The sequence below is a fragment of the Schistocerca americana genome, chromosome 3 (assembly GCF_021461395.2).
Source record: "Schistocerca americana isolate TAMUIC-IGC-003095 chromosome 3, iqSchAmer2.1, whole genome shotgun sequence".
Lineage (NCBI taxonomy): Eukaryota > Metazoa > Arthropoda > Insecta > Orthoptera > Acrididae > Schistocerca > Schistocerca americana.
Genome location: NC_060121.1, coordinates 470,863,870 through 470,888,922, shown reverse-complemented (window position 1 = coordinate 470,888,922; position 25,053 = coordinate 470,863,870). Strand labels below are relative to the sequence as shown.

The following is a 25,053-nucleotide window of genomic DNA, read 5'->3' as shown; positions in this document are numbered from 1 at the left end:
AAGTACATCTGTCCGAATAGTGATTCATCTTCCAGCCTAGCAATGGTGAATTTTTGACTGAAGTGTACCAAAAATAAATGAAACGAACAGATTTCGTGATAACCAGCTTAGTTATCCCGCTACGCGAAATACTTAACATTATGACGAAAGGAATCAGTCAGAAGAACAAAATCGCATTCATCGTAACTGTCGGAACACTTGAAAATCATCTTCAGAACCATAAAAACATTCATTCACACAGTCATCCGAATCTTCATTGTCACTAGGAACGTCTGAATAATCACCTTCAAAGACCTCCCAATAGTATTTCAGATTCGTTCGTTTCCTTCAGTTTACTGAATAGGGCTCTCTCTAAAAGCAGGAAGAATTCCAAAGCGATAATAATGACAATCTGAAATATCAAAATAGACTGTTGTTTGTAAAAAGTGAAACGTTCAGAAGGAATGGTCTGCAATACGCCCACGGTAAGAGGACGCGTAGTACCGCGGAACCGTAACACGGGATTTAAATGGTATAGAGATGGTGAGCACCTAGGTCCAAGAGCGCCCTCTTTTGTGTGACTGGACAGGTCAGTGTTACGCAACGCTCAGTCGGTGCGGAGCCGTGGCAGTGGAAATGTGTAACCAAAGGCCACTATTCCTCGCACGACATCACAGGGTGGAATATCAGCATGTGAGTGCGTTCGAACGGGGCAGAATGACTGGTCTCCGGGAGGCGGGTCTGTCGTTTGTTGACATTGCGGGTCGTACAGGAAACGCTGCTTCAGCAGTGAGGCGTGTTTGGAACCAGTAGAGAGAAGAGAACTGTACACGGTGTCGGTTGGATATACAGGGTATCTTGTCCACTTGGTCTTAACGGACAGAACAGCTTCGTACGCAATGTTGGCGCGAGGTCGGAGCACTGCAACTGGTGTGAAAATGTCTGCGTCAACGGTTCGACGCCGTCTTCTGCGGGGTGGACAGATGGCACGCATGCCACTGCGTCAGCTTTCATTGACCAGAACCCACTAACGCCGCAGACTGCAATGGGCATCCGAAGGCCGACACTGGCATGTTGAATAGCAGAATGTAGTGTTTTCGTATGAGTCTCGCTTGGCGTGTCCTACAGTGATGGCCGCATCCGCGTTCGACGCCGCTGTGGTGAAAGCAATTGGACAGACCGTATAGTACAACTGTGTAGCCGACAAAAGCCAAGATCGTGGTTTGGACGCCATTACCCATAACACACGATCTCGTCCGCTACTTCTTGAGGGCAGTCTGAACAGCTATCGCTGAATCAGGGAGGTTTTACAGCCCGACGCACGGCCCCTGCTGCAGGCCGTTCCACTGACATACTTCAACAGGACAACGCCTGGTCGCATGTGACGAGGAATGTGTTAGCCTTCTTTCAAGCACGGCGGGTACCACTGCTTCCTTGGCCTGCCCGTTCGCCTGACATATCGCCCATAGAATGTATCTGGGATAGTCGGATAACTTCTGTCGGCAAGTTGTTCGTTCAGACCAATTGATGCTTTGTGGACGTCGCTGCAAACCGTGAGCAAGAGTACTGCATAGCAGCATATTCTTTGATTCCATGCCACGACGCCTAGCGGCTCTGATTGCAGCACTTGCTGGCGCTACTCTGTACTGAAATTCCACGTCTACGTGCAAGTATAGGACTCTAATGCTAATCATTTGTGTAGTGTCATCTCCCTAATCACTGGAATAAATTTCATTGTGATCACATATCTCGGTTTTGGTGTTTCACCTTTTCGGAACAGCAGTGTACAATCAAAATGCTAAATATACACGAATGCAATCAAATTTAATTCATTGACTACTGGTGTAAACACCTGAACGGGAAAATGTTTAAAACATATCGCAGCGGATGGCATCAATAGACGGCCATGCGATCCTAACGGATGACGCGCGAAACACGAGTAAACTCATGATTATTTGTCTGCAATGGCATACAAGAAGACATCCAAGGTAGGAAAACGGTTTTCGTCTGGAGACAATTATTTATTTGAGTTTGATTGTTTTAGGCACTCACAAGCACGTTAAAAATTACAAAGAAACCATAAAAAAATGGTTCAAATGGCTCTGAGCACTATGGGACTTAACATCCTTGGTCATCAGACCCCTAGAACTTAGAACTACTTAAACCTAACCTAAGGACATCACACACATCCATGCCCGAGGCAAGATTCGAACCTGCGACCGTAGCGGTCACGCGGTTCCAGACTGAAGCGCCTAGAACCGCACGGCCACCTTGGCCGGCAAAGAAACCATAAACAACAAGTTAAATAAACAAAACGAAATAAATCAAGAACCACTGTCCACATGCTCAGCCACTCAACTGCTTTAGGGAAAGCTCGATATAGCTCTTCCAGAGACCGGGCAAAAGCACCTAAGGGTCAGTTCTGAACGGAACGTGGCATCGTCGGCTCCAACTCGTGGCAGTCACAGCTTAGAGAGTCCCGTCATCTCTAGCTATAAAGAGTAGCAGCTCTTCTCCCTGCATCCTACCCAATTCAAACAAATTTTTTTTAAATTTCCGTCTACCATGCCGAAACTTTTTGATTCTTAAACTACCGGTTTCAGTCAGCGATGACCATCTTCAGATATGAAACTTCCTGGCAGACTAAAACTGCGTGCGCACCGAGACTCGACCTCAGGACCTTTGTCTTTCGCGGGCAAGTGCTCTATCAACTGAGCTACCCAAGCACGACTCACGCCCCGTCCTCACAGCTTTACTTCTGCCAGCACCTCGTCTCCTACCTTCCAAACTTAACAGGAGCTCTTCTGCGAACCTTGCAGAACTAGCACTCCTGAAAGAAAGGTTATTGCGGAGACATGGCTTAGCCACAGCCTGGGGTATGTTTCCAGAATGAGATTTTCACTCTGCAGCGGAGAGTGCGCTGATATGAAACTTCCTGGCAGATTAAAACTTTATGCCGGACCGAGACTCGAACTCGCGACCTTTGCCAAAGGTCCCGAGTTCGAGTCTCGGTCCGGCACACAGTTTTATTCTGCCAGGAAGTTTCATATCAGCGCAAAGGTCCCGAGTTCGAGTCTCGGTCCGGCACGCAGTTTTAATCTGCCAAGAAGTTTCATATCAGGGCACACTCCACTGCAGAGTGAAAATCTCAATCTTCAGACATGTTTTAAAAGTCCTAATGTAATGGAGCCATAGTGGCATCCTAAAAATACACTCACAAAATCAGCTTACCATCGTGGCACATATTTAAAATGTGGTGTAAACTAGGTCGCAGTTCCGGAAGAGTCATTTTCTGTATTCTGATGCATAATTGAGCAAGAACTTATAGTCTTCGGTGTGAGGTAGAGTGCTGTTGCTTAACACCGGGTCTCACTGAAAGGCGTAGAAAGAACTGGACCAGATAAAGAGCGCATGGCCTGTTGAAGCTAATAGGTGGGCGTGGGAACTTTTGAGCCATACGGCTGAATTGTAAATCAAAGACAGCTTTGTTATACTCAGAGTGTTTGCGTCGACTCCCCAAGAAGTTGCAGTTAGCGTTCTGCAATAAACTATTGCAGCTCTTCACTTTTTCAGTTGTTTACTGAAGGTAAGTGACGTATTCAAGGTACAACCATGGACTTCGGACTATTGTTGCGTAGTCTCTGAATGCTATCTATGGACTGTAGTCAGTATATTTGTAAAGCTGCAAGTTTTGTCTTCTGTGGGTTTGGGTTTAGCCTCCACCTACTGAAATACTCATCTAATTCAAACAGTGAGAAACAAGTTTTGTATTATTTATTTCATTGAAGCATCTATGAAACTAGGCAGGGAAAGCCCCAAAGAAAGTAGAGAAAAGAGCCCTCAAAGACGTAATCGTTGCGGAAACGCATGCAGTTTCCAGAATCATTAGAAAAAAGATGTGGGGAAATAACAACCAAGCTTAATATTATCTTATATCTTGGCGCCACGAAGCACAGAATAATTGTCACTGCGAAAGAATGTATAACGTGATAATGTCAACCGTGAAATGATAAGGAGGAGAATAATATGATTTCAGGAAAGAAAAAGTCTCTTAAATCTAGGGTGGAAGTACGGTTCAAAACACACAATGTAAAACAAGGCGTTTTGAATAAAGGTAGCTCTCAATATGTCGGTGAAATACAAGGAGGAAATGGGAACTTTGCTCTTGACAGTTCAGGCTGTTTTAGGGGAAAACAAAGATGACTTTGAGGTCTTACACACACATTACGAGTCTGCCTTTTAGGAAAATATTTATTTAGATATCATGAACGGCCATGTCTTGCAGTCCGAAAATAAGCAACCATTGTAGATCTTTTAAATTTATTGAAGACGTACTAGATTGAAGACAGGTAAAGACAGTATTTGAAGACCGTGCCTTGAGATCAGTTACATTCTCGACACGTTTACATCGAGGACCAGCCGACACTGTCATGAGTGCCAGGATTCTGTTTCACTCAGTGAGACGCATGAGTGATTCGGGTTGCAGCTCAGTTCTGATGCAACTGGAGTAAAGCACAGTACGCTCTTGAAATGCCATCAGAGAAAAGACTCACTGATTGTGAAGGTAGGTGAACGTGTTGACCACGCCAATAGCTCGTCTAAGCCTACATGAGCTGTGCTCGCTCATAGACACTGAAAAATGCTGGGACGCCATCATTCTGCTACCAGAGGTAGCTCCACACTAAGCGGCACTGTTGCCAGCAGGTACGTAAGTGTGATATTCAGAAACAGATCACTAGCTACTCCACTTAAGTGTGCTGACAGAAGCTTGTGTGCAGTCTGCTTAGGTGCATATGTCTGTATTTACAATACAGTATCATCGACGTTTCGAAAAAAACTACTGCAACTATTCCTACGAGGTGTACGATGAGTTATCCTGGAGCTGACCCTTCTAAAGTTGATACTCGTCTAGGCTGCTCTCCTGCAGTATCCTACAGACAGTTACGTGCTTCCACTCACTGCATGCGTACTAGTCGAAAGTGCAGTGCTGTATCTCTTTATCACGACTCCTAAAAAAATGGCGTCCATTCACCACGACTTCCGTCTCCATCGTGCTCCGGACGATAACTCCTTTATTCACGAAACCATCGTTATAGTTAAGCAAAGGTACTGTGATCTGGATATCTGCTGATCTTTCAGGTTTCCTCGGGTGTTCAATCAAGTTGTTGTTGGAAAAGAGTTTGAGACAGATACAGAAAGAGAAACCAAGAGTCGATTATTTACCTTATGCTGCCCAATATCTGATAAGATCGACTCCTATGAGAACGTGGAAACCAGTGTATTTCTCGCCCGTCAATATCGATAAAAAGTCATCTTTGTAAGGTTAATGACTACGTAGGACGCCGAAAGCCGTGTGTGTATCTCATTGCATTCTAACGTGGTTTGTCTTTCGTAGGGGAGATTATTAGAAAATTCGAAGAGAAATACAAGGAATAACTGCGACACATTCGACTAAAACAACCAAGAAACTTTATCGAAAACAATCATGATATGAAATGCAATGAAACCAGTATCGTGATGCAAACGCCAGGTTTATGGAACAGCGCAGTTAAGGATTCTATCGAAATAGAATCGTCGGAAAAACGAATAAACCGGGAGAGTTCAATTTGAACAATGCTTGGGGTCCGGCACATAGTTGACTAAGATATCGCTTGCGATCTTATCCACCAGAGATGGGGAAATGCTGAGAGAATGTGCGTTCCACAGATCAGTGTGTACATTGAAAGACAAAAAAGAACATCAAAGGGAATAGTGGGCGTTTGGCAACCATACTCGGCAATAAATAGCGGCGCGAGAGTAGTAGTTCGCACCATGATGGGAGTCCAGGCACCAGAACACGTAACAGCACCACCCATAGCGCTTGAATAAGTACTCTATGAACATCTCCTGTTAGGAAACTAAAGATCGTAGATGCAATGGGTTAAAAAGGATACGTTCTTTAATTTCTACCGTCTACTAAGGATGTAGATGGCCGTCTTAAATGCAGTGGATAAGGAACAGAACACTGTTAGAAACTATATCTCGTTAAGAGGACGCAAGGCCTGCGTTCGGGAGGAGATAAGGGAACAGTAAGAGATTGTTACTTTCTAGCGATTACTAAATTGAGAACCAGTAACATCTGAAAGTGGCTTCGAAATTGTGCAGAATATATCCGTGTATGTGAAAATTCAGAATATTAAATCAGTTACATGGACAGCTGAGTCGAAAAGAATATTTCTAGAAGCAAATAAATATTAGCAAAAATTAGAAAACATATATGAAAAACAAATATTAAATGGAGTGATGACGGAGCTGAAAGAAAGCATCAATAGCACAACATCATAAATACGTAAGAAGTGAAAGAAAAACACAGAATTCCATCCCAGTAACATATTTTTGGCCAAAATAAAACACAAGTTTTAATGTAGGAGGAAGAAATTATGAGAATAATCAAAATTTCATCATCTATGCCCATTCTTCATTACCCAGCATAATGTTCATGAAAAAACTTTCTAGGTATAGTACCTTAACAATAGAATGGCAGAAGAAAGTCTTAATGGCTCGTACAGTAACTTCAATAATTTAGATACAGAATTAGTGAATGCAAAATGTATCAGCGTAATATATAAGATTAAATTATTTGTTGATGTTCTATCAGAGAACCGCTACGAGACCGCGTGATGTTGCAGATTTTAAACATTAAGAAAATGTATGTGAAAAAAGCAAGTTAAACGTTTCACTTAGGGTTTGAAGCTCATGATCACTTCTTATTGGAAGAGAGGGAAAAGAGAAAGCGAATGCTTATGGAGCAGATAAGAATCAACAGAGACAATATTTGTAGTAACTTTTAACTAACATGTGCGTTGAGGCAGAAATTGTAGATCAAAGATTACAAGAACTTTGAATCCCTCTTAGGATTTGATGCCAGAGAAACAGTTTGCACAGAACTACGTGGAAAACTGGAGCTGAACCTCTTGGGAATATTAGCTTCAAAATGTTAATTATCGTCGCAGCAAGATAAATTTATGACCATGACTTACATACTATTCAACTGAAATGTGTTGAAATTATTAGCCGTATCTCGTCTGCAGGACTTCAGCAGTGTCTATAATGTCAACATTATACGAGCATCCACTCTTTCCTCAACAATTCTGCCATTCATAGGGGAGACACTGATACAGTTCTGTGAAAATCTTCTGTAGCCGAGACGTAAGTGATTTAACTGCGCCCGAGCTAGACACAAGACTAAACTTCACAGTTTCCCACTTGCAAGCGAGTCAATAATACGCATTCAATTATTTCTTAAACGGGGGAAACTAGGTCATATAGGCCGTTTGTTAAGCACTCACAGGCGCATTTGAAGGTCATTAACCATTCTGATGGGAGAAAAAGATCGTAGAAAGGAGTGTAGAAAGGCACTCGACATTTGCGTATAAGCAACGTTCACAAAATCGGTGACAATTCTTGGCCTGCCTATTAGTGGAATACAGGAGAGTTTCCACGCTTGCGAATTTCGTTGTGTTTAATACGCAACGCCTAATATTAGTGAAGAGCTTCGTGTAGTCTCATTGCGAATTGTAACACGGGACTTCAGAAAGGAGTACGCGCGAGTTTAGTCAGGGGCCGTATTCCTGACGCTGTGGTGGGCTTTCGACGTATCAAATAACGAACCCTGATTACAGCAGAAAATCCCGAGCAGAACTTGTGTGTGTGTGTGTGTGTGTGTGTGTGTGTGTGTGTGTGTGTGTGTGTGTGTCTGTGCGTGTGTCTGTTTCTGTATGTGTATGTGTGCACGCGCACGAGTTCGCGGTTCTCTACAATCTCAACGCCTCGATACTTGTGTTTACACGAAGGGAGTGGAATCGTCGCTGGAAGGCAAACTGAGCGCGTAAAACGTCGAGAGTAACTTTGCTCTGGAATGAGAAGAAAAATAAAAAATTTCCCGGTCGTTTCATGCACAGGCACAAAGGTCACAGGCAGACTGTTTTCCATGGTAAAGTAAGAGCTACAATTTCATGTATGAAAATACCAACACTATATGATTAGGTACAACAAATGACATAACTGATTAGCTAGTTTTACAGAGCTGTATTCGATCTCTTTTTTCGAACATTCTACAGGGTGTTACAAAAAGGTACGGCCAAACTTTCAGGAAACATTACTCACACACAAAGAAAGAAAATATGTTATGTGGACATGTGTCCGGAAACGCTTACTTTCCATGTCAGAGCTCATTTTATTACTTCTCTTCAAATCACATTAATCATGGAATGGAAACACACAGCAACAGAACGTACCAGCGTGACTTCAAACACTTTGTTACAGGAAATGTTCAAAGTGTCCTCCGTTAGCGAGGATACATGCATCCACCCTCCGTCGCATGGAATCCCTGATGCGCTGATGCAGCCCTGGAGAATGGCGTATTGTATCACAGCCGTCCACAAAACGAGCACGAAGAGTCTCTACATTTGGTACCGGGGTTGCGTAGACATGAGCTTTCAAATGCCCCCATAAATGAAAGTCAAGAGGGTTGAGGTCAGGAGAGCGTGGAGGCCATGGAATTGGTCCGCCTCTACCAATCCATCGCTCACCGAATCTGTTGTTGAGAAGAGTACGAACACTTCGACTGAAATGTGCATGAGCTCCATCGTGCATGAACCACATGTGTCGTACTTGTCGCACATGTTCTAGCAGCACAGGTAGAGTATCCCGTATGAAATCATGATAACGTGCTCCATTGAGCGTAGGTGGAAGAACAAACTAAAATGAGCTCTAACATGGAAATTAAGCGTTTCCGGACACATGTCCATATAACATCTTTTCTTTAATTGTATGTGAGGAATGCTTCCTGAAAGTTTGGCCGTACCTTTTTGTAACACCGTGTATAAGGCGTGAGGCCCCGAAGTGCTCCTACAAAATGTGGCATGGAATAAATGCCAAATGCCTCCCCTCCCGCACTACCCCCTGTACATGAGCCAAGACGTTATGACCGGCTACTTAACAGCATGTTAGTTCACCTTTGAACGCAGTACACCAGCACTCCTGCGTGGTATGGCGTCCGATATTTGTTCCATCGGATTCACATCAGGCGAACTAGTTGGCCAAATCATCAAAGTGAGTTCACTAGCATGCTCCTAAAATCTCTATAGCACGAATCTGACTTGTGATCCGGACAGTTGTACTGCTGGGAGACGCCTTCGGGAAGGCCTTAAGCATTAAGGAATACGGGTGGTCCTTATTAATGTTCATGTTGTCCAGATCTGTCATAGAACTTTCGATTACAATCACAGATCCTCATGCCTGCGTCCGTGGTGCAGGGTATATTTCGAGCAGTAATAGGCATTGATGAAGGCCTATCCCTACACGACCATAACCGGGCGTAAGCGCACAGCGCACCAAGTAACATGTTTCCGATGATTCACTATCAAATATCTATTATCCCGTGCGCAATGCAATCGTAACAGGCAATATCACTCGCTTAACATGGGAAAACGCTGGGGTCATCTGCTGACCAAGAACGTGCGCTGAACGGCATATTCTGAAAAACATGTGCCTGCACCAGTATTGTATTCTGTCGTCACGTCTGACACTGATCGACGCCTATCCTGCTTTACAGAGCAGATAACCATTTGATGTCCATGTTTTCTTTGCCCGGGGACTGGGTGTTTGTGTTGTTCTCATCACTTCATCATCATCACCATTTGTAACAGTGGCTAGATTGGACTGCGAAAAAAAATAGGACTGTGTAAAAGTTGGGACTTCGTTCGGGGCGCTGATGACCGCGCAGTTGAGCGCCACACAAATCAAACATCATCATCACCTTGTCGCTGGTTCATGGTCTCACTGTCCTTGAGCCAAGTACCATAAGTGCTTACAATTGTAGCACGCGAATAGCCGACTACATTCGCGTTTCGGAATTGCTCGCTCCCAGATGCCAGGAAATAATTATCTGCTCTTTGTCAAAGCCGCTTTTGTCTCTGGATTTCCCCATTTGCAACCGTATTGTTTCTAGAAAGACTCCCCATTCGTCTCTACTCAGCTTATGTACATTCATTAACGCATAACGTGCACGAAACGCTACCATATGGCATTGAATCTCGGTGGGATATGGTTATAATGTTTTGGCAGAGCAGTGTAATCGACTAAGTGTCTTTGGCAATAGGTTCTGTATTTCGTGCTCTGTAGACTGTAGACCACTTTTGCAAGATTTAATGCTCAGTGAAGTATAACTGCTGCATTTTTTTCGATTTCTACAAAAATAGTTTTCCGTTAAAATTCTCGTAATTTGTCCGTCTGTACTAAATGGCGGACAGTGCTCCCATACCAGCAGTAGCACTGTGGCGGGTAAATTCGGCAAGAACTAATCAGGACGCCCCAATCACAGGTAATACTATGACATCAGTCACATAACATCCTTTGTTCGTGCATAAGAGTCTCAAAAGACTGGTTCGAACAAGACAGGGGCAGAACAGGGCATCTAGGGAAAGTTCTGTGACGTCAGAGAGTCACGTGATGCCTTCTCTGTTAGAATTTTCACAGAGACAAGTCCAAGCAGACAAGCCTCAGCTGGTTCTGAGAGGTGAGATGCTGTCCCCCACCCACCATCGTGGCTTTAGGGCAGCTCCAGGGCAACAGTTGTAGGACATCGAAAATTCATCGAAAATTCCAGCCACATTTCTCGTCTGTAGGACCATTGTTGCACGGTGTTTGCTTTCAAACGTTTCACGCCGTATACGCCAACGGCCATTTGTCCGATGGAGCAGAAAACGTGGTTCTTCTGAAAATGCCACCTGTCGCCACTAAACGGACGTGCAGTTGTAGTAACGGTGTGCAAACCTCAACCTTCGTCACCGACGAACAGTACTCACCATAAGTGCATGAGGCCCATACGCAACAAAGTTTGCTGAACAGTCATTGAGAGACATTGTTCACAGCCCCTTGGTTCATTTGAAAGGTCGGTTGCTCAACAATTGCACGTCTATTCGCGTGTACACATCTCCGCATTTGCCGTTCACTCCTGTCATCTAAGGCCCGTAGTGCATAACAATTGTCTCGGCGTCGATTTTGGATAGCGCCATTTTCCATGCGTGGTAAGCTGCCTCGTAGAGCTTCTAACATTATCCACAACCAAGAAAAGTAACGATCCTATGAGCACTAGTATGGTCTGTGCGAAGGTATTTCCGTCTACTCCCTGTTAAAAAAGCTTTTCTTTGAACTAGCACACACCACAAAGCGTTAATCTAGTACAAGTGCAACAACTAGTGTTCCGCGTGCCTGCTGATGATCCTTCCACAACATCAGAGACTATCTCTCTAACTCTGATACACCAACAGTTCGTTGTCTAGCGTTCATGACATACCGCATTGGCCTTAGAAAATCAGGTTCCCGCAATTCATCGATTGCGGATGAAAAATTCAGGAGGAAGTTGTCTGGAAATGTCTTGTTTACGTTTCTCATTGGCATGCGCTTAGAAAGTTGGCTAGAATTACAGTAAAGTCCAGGTCCCATGGTAATCGTATCAGAGCACTGCTGTTGCGGGACGGGAAGGGGGGATTATTATTTCGTGGGATCGCTGTCACCTGCCAACCGAGCGAGGTGGCGCAGTGGCTATCACACTGGACTCGCATTCTAGAGGAATACGGTACAGATCCCCGTCCGGCCATCCAGATTTAGGTTTCCCATGATTTTCCTAAATCTCTCCAGGAAAATGGGCATGGTTCCTTAGATAAGGGCACGGCCAATTTCGTTTCCCATCCTTTCGTAATCCGACTTTTGCTTTCTCTAACACCGCACTGTCGACAGGACCTTAAACTTTAATCTTCCTTCGTTTTGCCACCATCTACACCTCCCATTCCTGCTAATAGTGCACACAGTTACTCTCCTAAGAGAAATTTGATAGCTCATGGCCCAGAAGTGTCAACGGGTCTTAGTGAATCTTAGAAAGTTGTCTGATATGTCGAGCCATAGACGTCTTGTCTACAATAAACTCCATCGCATTGGTCGGCTGTGCTTAGTGCTGACCAGTGACTAAGGGTGTCCCTTTTCGGGAGATCCTACACTCCAAGAGAGGGAGACAGCTGAGCTCTTTTTCGACACGTCGTGGTGATGTAACTGCAGATATACTTCGGCTTAACTTCCCACAGCCTAACCACTGATTAGCAAAAGACCCTTTGTTTACTATCCGGTTGTTTAGTTTCTGGGTAAAGCGCAGCACGAGTCGAGGCACTCAGAAAGTGAAAAAAGTATATATATCCTGTTTCTTCGAGCCTGATTTGGTTATGTTTGTCAAGAAAGAAAAAATCACTGTGCTTTTCCTGCATTGTCTGCATATGATCGCTTTACACCAGAGCTGTTCGTTCAGTTCTGTGGTATCTTTTCTGAAAGTCTTCAATCGAAATATCTCTCACGCCCCTCTCATTTTGACTCCTGAGAGGAGGGAAACCTCGTGTCCTTGACCAAGAGAGGTTGGATATTAGTAAACGCACAGATAATCGCATTCGGGAGGACGACGATTCAAATGTCCATCCGGCCATCGAGATTTAGGTTTTCTGTGGTCTTCCTAAGTAGTATCAGGCAAGTGCCGCGATGCTTCCTTCGGAAAGGAGACGGCTGATTTCTTCCCCTAATCCTACCCTGACCCGAGATTGTGCTACGACTTTAACGAACTCGACGTCAGTCGGACGCTAAAGTCTAATATTCCTTTCTTGTTGTACTCTCTTCTACCAAGAGCAGTTAGTAATTTGATGCGATGTGTGGTTGATTAATTGAAACGTCCATCAGTATCACAGTCAATTGTAGTGAAAGGAGGAAAGATGATTTGACAGGTTAATAAAGGCGAAAAGAGGACCGTCATGGAGCGTCGACTGTGTTTTTGTTTCTCTCCTATTATACGTGCGCCACTGCAGGCTAAAACACATGTCATAACTGTGATTACGTAATAACTATTGTTACGTCAACGTGTCAGACAGAATTGTCCAGAGGATGGAAGCAGAAGTAGCCAGTTGTGCCGCTATGTTTACTAGTTAGATCAATGTTTTCTGTAATTATTTCATTTTTCATTACGTTACTCTAAGTGTATCTAATACAGGACAGAAGGGACAGCATCGTGTCAAACTGACCTTCATTGCTCTATCTACAGAGCTGCTTCAGAACAATAATATTTCCAAATACACATTTAGAGCCGCAACTCACAGGCCACGTGAGATTAATGGTAAGCCATACACCGGAGACCTTTGAGACGTCCTGAACGTGAAGTATGATGCAATTCGGTGTGTGATGAACCATCCGAAACAAGGAATTTTCTCGCGACGCAGTAATCTGCTTTACCTACTTGAAAGAGACAGACACAACACGACAGTTTTAAAAAGCAGCGCAGACAAAACCAATCCGAAAATAAAACTAATCAGGACTTACGCTGAAACACCACATGACATAAATATTGTCTCTGGTTAAGACTGAGAATTTTTCTGTTTGCGTCCGTATTTGCCGTTGTATCTCGTAGAAAACTGTTACAGATTCTTGCACGAATCCGTTTGTTTGCCTACAGCACGCTTGTGGAGACCTGCACACGTACGGAGGCAATGGACCAGCCCATCGGGCTTTAATGTATGAGTCTATTGCCAACAACTCCGCTGGCGTGACTGTTTTACTGCCCGTAAGTCGACTTCTGCAGCACAGTATTGTAACTGAGACTAGGGCGGGCACCTTCGACCAACACAGTGTCTCCGTATTAGCTGGAGGCAGCCATTGCTCCGTCATAGATAAAATTAACTCGTAACCGCTTTCTTTGTATTGTGCAATCCTCACCACAACTTACCACGGACATAATGAGATGAAACGTGAGTTACACATTATTAGACAATTTTCTTGTTGGTGTGCCCTAACTGGTTTCCCCAATGTTGGTACCCACATCAGTTAATATTTCAAATTAAGATTAATTTCTCACCTGTATGAAATCTTTAGTTCTGTTTGAAAATAAAGCTGAATTGAAAAACATATGCTGTGGAAAAAGGACCCATTAAAGGCAATCAGAAGTAAATATTTACGTTTTCGGGAAGAATTGTCCGTAGTAATAATGTAAGGAAGCTTGTTTTGCAGAATTTACACTGAAGAGCCACAACAGTGAGACCAAGGCCCGTCGAGAGCCTGAGTGCCGCCTAACGCGGAAACGAAAATGTATAATCGCAGCAGAGTTGAATGGAAAGTCGTTCTAACGCCGATACGGACCACATACGGGAAAATCCATTGACATAAGAGAATTTACCAAACGAAAGATTTTTACGTTGTACGCTATCGTATTGGGCTAAGGCAGGAAAATAAGGGTTTAACTTACCGTTGCATATACTAACCATGTGTTAGAATAACGTCAAACCTAGTGGGTTCAAAGTTGTAGCATTGTCTGTGCGGGAAACTGATATTCCGTTCATCAATGTGTGCCCTTTCTTCCAACAAACAGACATTTCCTTTCAGATAAAATTTTAGACACTCCGTAAATTTACAAGAGTTCCCTCACAGCAGTGAATCTAGCGGCGACATCAGCTGAGAAGTAATGGCTGCGACAGTGACGACAGCAAACCGCCGCCGGCTTCGGACGGGGTGCTTTCTGCAGGGTCTGCCACGGAGCTCGCTTTAAAAACCAGGACGAAGCTGTGAGCCGATATCGACTCGTTTCAACACGACGGCCTCTGCGTAATCATTAGGCGCGTCTGAGCAATCATTAGACGGGTATTTCCACCTCGAAATGGCTCGTCTCTTCATAGCCGCTTTCCAGCGTCACGAGTGCAGTTACACATACATATGAGACTAGATATGCTGACCAGTGAGTCACACAGGTAAACAATTGATGATAATTAGCTATTGTTAGAATTCACCAGGTAAGCATTGAGATTTGCTTGTTTTACGGAAATATATTGTCAACTCACGGAGTTCTTTACGAAACAATGGGGTGCAGCTAAATCGTGACGACCACCCAGGAAACAATCTATAGAATTTCATATCACTCGCCTATGAATGCACTTTCTCTCGTATGTTCTAAAAAAATCTTTACAATAGACTTACAACTGCAAAATTCTAAATATCTAGACTACCCCTGAGCCGAACGTAACACGTCAGTTCTGCTTAAAGTACGATTACGGGACAAAATATTAGTCATACCTTTAAAAGAGCTCATTGCTGACCTTCGTGTGCCATAGGAGTCTTCAGACGTAAAAATAACTTCGGGCTTGCCCCAGAGGAGTGTTATAGGACCATTATTTACGAATGACCCACTAGATAACGTCGGAAGTGCTTTTCACGGACGATGCTGTTCTGTACAGAGAAGCCGCTACGCTGGAAAATTGTAGCGAAATGCAGGAAGATCTGCAGAGGCTCGACACTTGGTGAATAGGAAGTGGCAGTCGGTCCTCAGCATACATGTAACTTATTGCGAATACGTATGCAGAAGGACCATTTATTACACGATTGCGGAATTGCAGAACAATCATTTGCATAATATATCTGGGATTGTACCTATGGAGCGACCTGAAGTGAAACTATCACGTAAAATTATTCTCGAGTAAGGCCAATGCCAGACTGAGATTCATTGGAAAAGTCTTCAGGAAGTTTAGTCCATCAACAGCAACGGAAGTAGTTTACAAAAGACTAGTTCAATAAACTGAATATTGCTCGTCAGTACGGGATCCGCACCATGCAGGACTGACAGAGGAAATAGATAGGATTCATTTAGTAAGTACGAAAATGTTGCGGTAATGCTCAGCCAACTCCAGTGCGAGAGGCGATCTGTATCTCGTTATGGTCTATTGCTAACTTTCCGAGGGTGTACTTTCCTAGAAGACTCAACCATTGCTTCCTCCTACGTATATCCCACGAAAAGACTACAAAGATAAAATCAGAGGGAAGCGAGCCTACACGGAGGCCTACTATCAGTCGTTCTATCCGCGAACCATAAGCGACTGGGACAGGAAAAAGTGAAAGTAACACTGGGGCAGAAAATACCCTGTGCCCCACACTCCGTAAGGTGGCTTGCGGAATACAGGTGTTGATTCACATGTCTGTCGGTTGTATGGAATCGGTGCATTAGATGGGATTACTTGATAACGTGACAGAATGGCAGAAACTGTGAACGAAGTTGCTGTCTTAGTTGGTGTATCAACGCAGACTGTTCAATGTATCTAGAAGAAATGGTGTATCATTCGCGCCTAAGAACAGTGGTGATAAAAGAAATCGAAACCGACAGGGACCGGAGACGAGTTTCAGTTTCCTAATGACAATTTGTTTCAAAACTGACAGGAATCACTGCTACAAGTAAATGCAGGTTTGTCCAGTACAAAAATGGTTCATCTGAGGTCATCAGTCCCCTAGAACTACTTAAACCTAACTAACCTAAGTACATCACACATACCCATGCCCAAGGCGGGATTCGAACCTGCGACCGTAGCAGTCGCGCGGTTCCGGACTTCACGCCAGTGGAAAAGCGACACTGCATGTGAAAATTATTATTAGCTTCCATCTCTCGTTTATTTTTCAGTATCACCCTTTATGACGAGAATGTAATAGCCTGAAAGCGGCCGTGGTCTAAAAGAATATAATACTGTTATTTTTTGTGTACAATGTAGACTTATCTGTCTGTCGTTAAGATGAGTCCCAACAGTTCTGATAGACTTTCTGTGTCATGTTGCTGCTTCCAAAGGCCGATGCTGTGGAGATGAATCCAGCCCCAGTTCGGACGGTCTGTGAATGAGAGGTGATAAACGTCTCTGGCTGTAGTTGGATGTGGACGACCTCGCCTCAACCTTTCGAAACTACCTCCTCTTTTTTGAAAGCACCGTCTTGCTATTCCACAGCGAAATATTTCAATGGAATTTATTTTATGCTGAGACTTATTTCAACAATATAAATGGTTCGCCATACCGCACTTCGCTTTGACAATTTTCTATATTTACTGTTATAAACGTGGATATTAACATAAATGTCAATTGTACTTTGTAACTCAGCTACCTGGATAAAGTCTGTCTTATTTGTGATATACCGAACTTGAGCAGTTTCTTTATGTTTCTTTTTCTCAGAGTTCCATGCACGCCATTATCCTCGGGATGTATCAAGCTATATTGACTGACGTCTACGTGTATGGGCGAAAGTTGTTCTTTCCAGGACAGAAGCGGAATGATGTCATTTTTGAAAACCTAGAAGTGAGGGCGCTCCTTCGGTTCTTGCACATTTACTATAGACAGCTTCACGAAATTTATCATAGGCTGTGTCGGAGTCGTAAAGCGAAATTTCTCCCAGATTTTTGAGACGTGGCGGTAGATAGAGTTGATAATGGGGTGAAGTCTAGACTCCAAAAACTGTCGATGGAAAGTTCATCACTGATGACGATAGTTAACTATTAGTTCAGGTAAGAACATATGGAATCTGGAGTCAGAAAGCTAAAAAGACCAACAGAACAAAAGAAGACTTTCGTTGTTCTGCAGTCCACAGATTTGTATGTGACGACACATGTCAGGTTGTTGGTGTTTTATGCGACCATTTCGTGATGAGACTTTGAAGTTTCAAAAATATTGGTCTTTTATTATGAAAAATTTGCTTACAAAATAACTTCAGGGCAACCGGATTTTACGTGCATTTAGTAAATCCTGACAGATAAAACCATCTTGTGGTGATTACATCAAAGCAACTGTTGAACGTTTTCTCTGACCGACAGAAATTTTGTCGAATGAAATATTAATATTTCATGACCATCTGAAACTGTACACCAGAATCAGACTTGGACCTGAGCTATACGAGCACGACTCACGGCCTCTCTTCCGCCAATACGATGTTCACAGATTTAATCTGTGAAGATGGCTCAGAGTTCGTGACGGCAGCTCGGTAGGTAAGAGCAATGCCTATCAAAGATAACGGTCCTGGTTCGAGTCCTGATCACGCGCACAGTTGTCAGGGAGTGTGATAGCAGTACACACTCCGCTTCTGAGTGACATATTCTTCCATGTGAAGCATCATTCCTTCTTTCAGTTCCCAAGAAAGGTTGTAATCATAGAACGTATGATCTCTAGATGAGGGACAGGACCACGTCATAAATCGATCGTTATTTCGTTATTAACAGTCCGAAAAGGGCTCTGTCTTCTTTCCTACTCATTTTTCTGGGTTTGTACAGGTAATCGTCAATTTTATAAGAACTTTCTTGTCGTCATTTGTTTTACTTATAAAAACAATTGTTTTTATTATAAAGGGGCAACGTATACTCCGCATTCAGGTTTAACTTTCAAGTGAAACGAAGTTCGAAATGTAAGCTGAATGTCGATAATGAAAACACAGTTATATTTAGGCAAGAGCATAAAACTGTATGTTTTGTCACTACCTTTAAGCACCAACATAAAACTGCAGTTAACAGCTCCAATGTAAATCTAATTTCAGCTGCATACGTATCAGGATGTACTGCAAGTGACAAAATGTATCAGTTTAACGTGCAAAATAAATCCTTGGTTGTATGCTTCATTGGGAGTTTGTTGCCCATTAGGAACAAATGTCTTCTATTTTCCTATGTGAAAAAATACGCTTCAGTTTGTTTCATTGAAATACGTAGATGTTCAAAGCTTCAGCTGACATGGTGTAGTCATCAATATTCGTTTATTGGAACGCGTCACAAAGACAAGCCCTGAAAATCGTCAGAGAATCGAAACAGTATTCTAGTTTTGGAAATCCAGGTTTCTAGTGAGACTTCTATGAAAACTGAAGGAAAGTTTGTTTTCGATATATTTGAAGGAAGAAAAATTGGAGTATAATAGCTGATCGACACTCAAATTATAAGAGATTAGAGCAACATATTTAATCAAGGACGAGACACATACCGGCTGTTTTCTTATAGAATGGGGTCGTTCAGGAATTTCGTCTGATGAGAGGGAAATCAACGAAAGCTATTATCACGTTGGTCTGAGGAACAATTCAACCTTTCCACTCACGACTGAATTTACACTGATTAGCCAGAACATTGTAACCACCTACCTAATAACCGGTATTTCCACTTTTAGCAATGATAACAGCAGCTGCGCGTCGTGGCATGGTCGCTGGAGGGAGTTGGCACGTCTGCACACACCGGTCACCTGTCCCCGTTGATATTTATCAACGCCTGCAAGCAGCTAAAGGCCTGGATTTCATTATATTTAATTCGCGTAAATACCGGGAAGGTGGGGGGTGGGGGTGGAGGGGGCGATGAGCTCTGACACCACGTTCAATGACATCCCGGATGTGTTCGATCGGTTTCAGATCTGGTGAACTGGGGGAGCCAGCATATCAATTGGAACTCGCCACTTCCTCGAACCATTCCGTCACACTCCTGGCCTTGTGACTTGGCGCATTATTTTGCTGAAAAATGCAACTACTCTCGGGAAATACGATTGCATGAAGGGGTGTACGTGGTCTGTAACCAGTGTCCGGCACTCCTTGCCTGTCATGGTGTCTTGCACGAGCTCCACTCGACCCTTGCATGCGCACGTGGATGTTTTCCAGAGCATAATGGAGCCACCGCAGTACATGTGTCAAGGAAATGACGAAATACGATGTATTCGCCCGCTCCCATCGGCGTGACAAGAAATCGGGCTTCATCAGACCATGCAACGCTCCACCATTGCACCAGTGTCCAGTGTCGATGGTCAGGTGCCCATTTCAGTCGTAGTTGCCGGTGTCGTGGGGTTAACATTCACACATACATGGTTCGTCGGCTGCAAAGACCGATCATTAAGAGTGTTCCGTGCACTGTTGGTTCAGAAACAAATGTATTCTGCCCAGCATTAATATCTGTTGTTAGTTCCGCCACAGTTCGACGCCTGTCCTGTTTTACCAGTCTGCCCAGTCTTAGGCGTCATATTCTGTAATGAGGGGTGGCCGCCCAACTCCACGACGTATGGACGTGGTTTGAGCTTGATTTCGCCACGCGTTCAAAGCATTCACCACAGTATTCCTCGAACACCCGACATGTCGTGTAGTTCCTGAAATGCTCGTGCCGATCCTCCGGGCCATCATAATCTGCCCTCGGTCAGATTCAGATAGATCGCGCACGTTACCCATTCTACACACTGACATGCACGCTCACTGGTAATACATGCTCCGTGCATGTGACTGAGTAGCAGTCGTTCTTCGTCAGGTCACGCTACTGTCGCCTGGATGGGTTTATATCTATAGTAAGTTGGCAGTCGTAATGTTTTGGCTGATCAGGGTATTTATGATCCCTTTTTTCATTTAAAAGTCCAGTAAGATATACTGTCAATTTGCTTACGCATCTAGCAAGTGAAACAAAATTAGTTAGCTCAAAATGTCTTTGTAATGCATTTCTCTATATCCACTATGAAATAATATAGGTTCAGTGTCCATTCGTGTTCCGACGTTGAATACATTGCGTTAATACCGAAACTAGGATAAGATGTTATGCAATTCTTTGCGTAAAATAGTTGAGTTTAGATCCCTAACATCTTCGTTCAACCAGAAACACATCAGAACCTTAGGGTAGGATTAGCCGCACATTTTAAGATTCGGCTCTTCTTAATGGCAGAGTGAATGAACTTGTAAGTGAATTCTGAATACGAGAAACGTAGTGTTATGTAAAGCTATTATCGTTGTATCTGGAACTGCACTATGTGCCTACAACAAATGGAAACTGTTACACTATGAACACGTTGCCCGAACACTACCAAACTGATAATTATTTCCATACCTGTGGGATATGTTGATTAAAATATCATCCTTACCAGAGGTAATTATAGAAAAAAGTCAGTGTTTCAAATGAAGAATTGTGTGAGAATATGATGGCTGTTGGGCGTGCCTAACGTTATTGGAACTTTTCAAATCCCAACAGCGCATTTTCAACCGACCGGAATAGCTCAGTGGTTAGCACACTGGACTTGCATTCGGGAGGACGACGCTTGAAGCCCTCGTCCGGCCATGCTGATTTAGGTTTTCCGTAATTTCCTTAAATCGCTTAAGACAAATGCCCGTATGGTTCCTTAGGAAGGGAACGGCCGCTTTCCTTGTCCATCCGAGTTTGTGCTCCGTCCTATTGACCTCGTTGTCGACAGGTCGTTAAACACTATCCTTCTTTCCGGGTTATGTCCAAAGAACGTTCAGTTTATCACCATCTTTCAAACTTTGAGAAAGGTTGAATGAATGGCATAAGGAATATGGAGCGTTCATACCGGCAGATCGTTAGGACAACTGACTGCGGAACGAGTGGTGGCGAAATGGACTCGGGACAACAATGTAGCGAAAAGAGCAGTCATCGATCCTTCCTGAAAGACTAGAACAAGAGAAGATCGTAGGGCTGTTCGACTGAATGACGAATAAATGGATGACTGCAGCTGAGGTTACAGGCAGAGTGTAACAGCGAACCCTCGGGAACAGGTTACTGGAAGCAGTGTTGATATCTCGATTGCCATGGCTTGTTTGCCTCTGATACCACACCACAGACTGTTGTGATTCCAGTTTTAGAGAGTAAATACGAGGTAGATCTTTTCAGCTACAAACTGAAAGATGTAAGTTCCATGAGTAAATTTTACTCACTTTTATTTAGAATGTTACAAATTGGCAGGCTGGCAAAAGCAATAACAATTTAACTTTCAGTGTTGAGATGGCAATTGTTCATCTAACCGAGTAACGTCCTTGCTTTGCTGATTCGCAGCATCTTGTACGCTGATGAATGTGTTGCAGGTAAGGAATCCTATCTAGATGAATCTTCGAAGGAAGTCTACCAATGTTCGTCGTGTCTTCTTCCCCCAGATTCTCCGGGTGTGCACCGATCTTTAAGGAGGCACAGATAGATACTGTTAGCTACGTCGGGGGCCTGGCTGTTAGCGACGACCTTTGTTTGCGTCTATAGCGCCACCCGTCGATTAGCGGTGAATGATGGAGATTTCGGAGCGAATGAAGTGCTCGCTGGCGATCGGATTGCGGTTATTACCCTCGACTGACTTCTGGGAGTCAGCGCAGACAACTGAGACTTGCATGGCGTTGAGGCGATCACCTGGGATGTTAAGTGCAGTTCTATGCTTTCAGTGTTGAATCTCTCTTCAGTTTGTGGTGGTCACACTGACGCTGGTGAAAGATCACAGATCTACGTTTCTCTGAATCATTTTGTGAGGAACTATTGAATGTGACACAGGAGTGATTCGGCACCTGCTGAAGGGAGGCTGAGTGATCACCAGTATGTGACAGGAATGAAAAACACTGTTGTTATATCATTCATGATCAAGGCACCAAATGGCTTATTTTACCGGAATAATGCAGGACCCTATACTGTAGTTAACAGTACAAACGACCAGAGGAATATGGAGATCATTGATTAGCCTGCCCTGTGCACAGGTTTGTCATCCATAGAGCACATCTCGGATACAATGGGAGGAATTTGGCTTCCATACTAGCTTCCAGACAGCGATTTCCATGAACTGACCCAGTATGTGTTTCAGACAAGGTAAGAAAGACCTCAACATAAGAACCCGAAGCTGTTTTCTTCCACGCCAAAACGGATGCAGAAGTGTAGTCGTGCTCCTGTGAGGGTCGCAGCTTATATTGTGTTTGAGGATGGGCATAGGTTTGGGAGTAGAACGAAAGTTTATTCATTTAATGTCCATCACAAACGACCAAATCCACAAAGTTTGGTAAGTATCGAACCGGTAATGATTCACCGCCTAACATTTTCCATTTACATTATTATATGAACGAGGTCCGAATCTCTCATGCTCTAGTTCTGCATGTGCTCGCGCACATGTGTGTATGTGTGTGTGCCTGAGCGTATGTGAGAGTGATTGGTGGTAGTGGAGGAGTGGGGAGGTGGTGGGTGGGGGAGGGGGGAGGGACAAATGGGGGCATATGTGCCTTTGCAGATGATTAGCTGGATATCCTTTGTGCTATATTTTCTTTCGATCGAATTTCAGCTTACATTCAACATTTTTCTGGCCACTGAAATTACGGTATTAAGGTACTCAGTACCTTCTATAAATATTACATGAGCAAATAGATCCAATACTAAGTAGTGCCTGATTAGATCCAAATGTCACGAATGTTTTTATACCCTCGTAAGCAAGCAAACAATTGATGGTTCATGAGAGACGATTCCCACGCAGCATTTAAGTAAACTTTCATTTGCACGACATACAAAAACGCGAAGTATAAATTAATGCCCATGCTGATTAACACAGCTGAAGGATCATCATGATCTGACATTAATCAATCGAAGTCCGTAGTGACATTGGTTGCTGCATCACCACTAGGCCCATGTACACAGTTTAAGTTCCACAGAAGCAACGCCCATCCAGTGGCGCCGAGTCGTGGGAAAGCCAGGGTCAGAGGAGGCGAAGGTTTCGATGGAGATGGCTGGCGGCTAGGTATGGCTGCTGGAACTGAGTCGCGGTAGGGTGCGGTGTAGAAAAAGGTACTCTGGGTTGGGCCCGGTCGGAGCGTGAGCGTATGCTGCTTGTTAGCAAGCATGCTGCGTCTTCAGTAGGCCACAGGCGCAAGAATACCGCATACTGCTCGGCGAACACGTGACTTGCGGATGCAACGGAGTCCCACAGTCCCGCTAACGCCGCTACACGCACTGCTTTTGTGGCGCCTGTGGTCGCACCTGGTAGACGTTAGCTTTTCAAGAGGCGTGATATTGTCCGTCAGCAATAATGTTTCCAAAACAAGTGGTGTACTTGCGTATCCCGACCCACCACTGTCTCCGGAGGGCGAGCTCCTGGATCACTAGAACAGACTATCCGCCAGGCTGCGCGTGTTATGCTGGAAGCAGAAAAGGCCGGTGACCGGTCAGTTATAAGAAGATGTGGTACTCCGTCGTCATTGTCTAACGAGTACGGTCTTTTCGCTGTACTGACTCGGATATCAGTAAATGAGGCAATAATATAACTACGTCTTCTCACTTTCACCAGTCGATCGGTGAACAAAATAGCTTGTGTGATCATAATTAAGATTTATGTAAATCACATTCATTGTTACATGAAGCTAGATGAACGCACTGATTCGGTTGGGAAGGGTAAACAGAACCGATGTATCGGCTTCTGAGGTAGGCTAGCCCAAAACTCTCGTAAATGGTTTCTGATGTCTTAGATACTGGCAATGGGGCGCAGTTGACGTCCGAGATGGTCCCGCACAGGGACAGAACTGTGGATCTTGAGGACCACGCGAGTACTTCAACTTCACACACGCATACTTCATACAGACACATGCCCTGTTGAAAAATGCTCTTCCCCCGTCATGAGAGAAAACACCCGAAAGCACAGGATATCCCTGACGTGCCGCTGTGTGGTCAGAGTTCCCTCAATCACTACTGTACTGGCCTCGACCTGAACTCACACCCGATGGCGTCCCACGCTATGACGAAGGGGTAACACCGCTGTGGAGCTCCAGAGCGTTGGAAGACTGGGGACCTCTCCCCGTGCGTCGGAATCCATTTGGAATACTTCATAAACGTAATTCATTCACTGAACACAATGCGACGCCATCCATCAGTAGAGAACGTCTTCCGGTCATAGCACCATTCCAGACGCAACCGTTTGTTTTGTGGTGTCAACGGAAGATTACGCATGGGATGGTAATTTCCTAGTCGGGGTGAAGCTAGTCTCCCGCCAATGGTACAGCATAATGCAGACTGTTGCTTTGTACACCACACTGCGATTCTCCCTTGCGGTGGTCAGACATGGTCGACTGGAACCTTGACGCGAGTATACCTGCCCTCACGTTCCCACGCAGTAGAACATCCGAATTCCGACGAATCGTGATATTGTACAATTCGTCAAGCCGGTCGAATAGAGACCCGCAATGAGCCCCTTTTCAAACTCTGTCTGGTGCTGATAACGCTGTCTCAAAGAGTGTGTGGAATCTCCGTGTCTCACTCAACATCTGACACAGTTCACCCCCATTATATACAGTGTCAGGCCTGGGAACAACAGTAAACAGTACCAGTACCAAAGAACTCTGGGGGCCGTTCTTTCTGTAGCAGAGATTTACAATCCTATTTGTTTACATATCCGCCAGTGGTTTCTATGTGTACGAAGTTATGTTGACATCGGACTAGTCGTCTGGTTGCTTCACTTTTTTGTCATGCGGTATGTA

At 44.1% G+C, this 25,053-nt stretch overlaps 1 protein-coding gene across 1 annotated transcript in view; it reads left to right on the top strand.

Annotated features, from left to right (window-relative positions):
• The window catches only part of LOC124607270 (elevenin-Vc1-like), a 328,738-nt gene that overhangs the window by 98,262 nt on the left and 205,423 nt on the right, over nt 1-25,053 (top strand). The window lies entirely within an intron of this gene.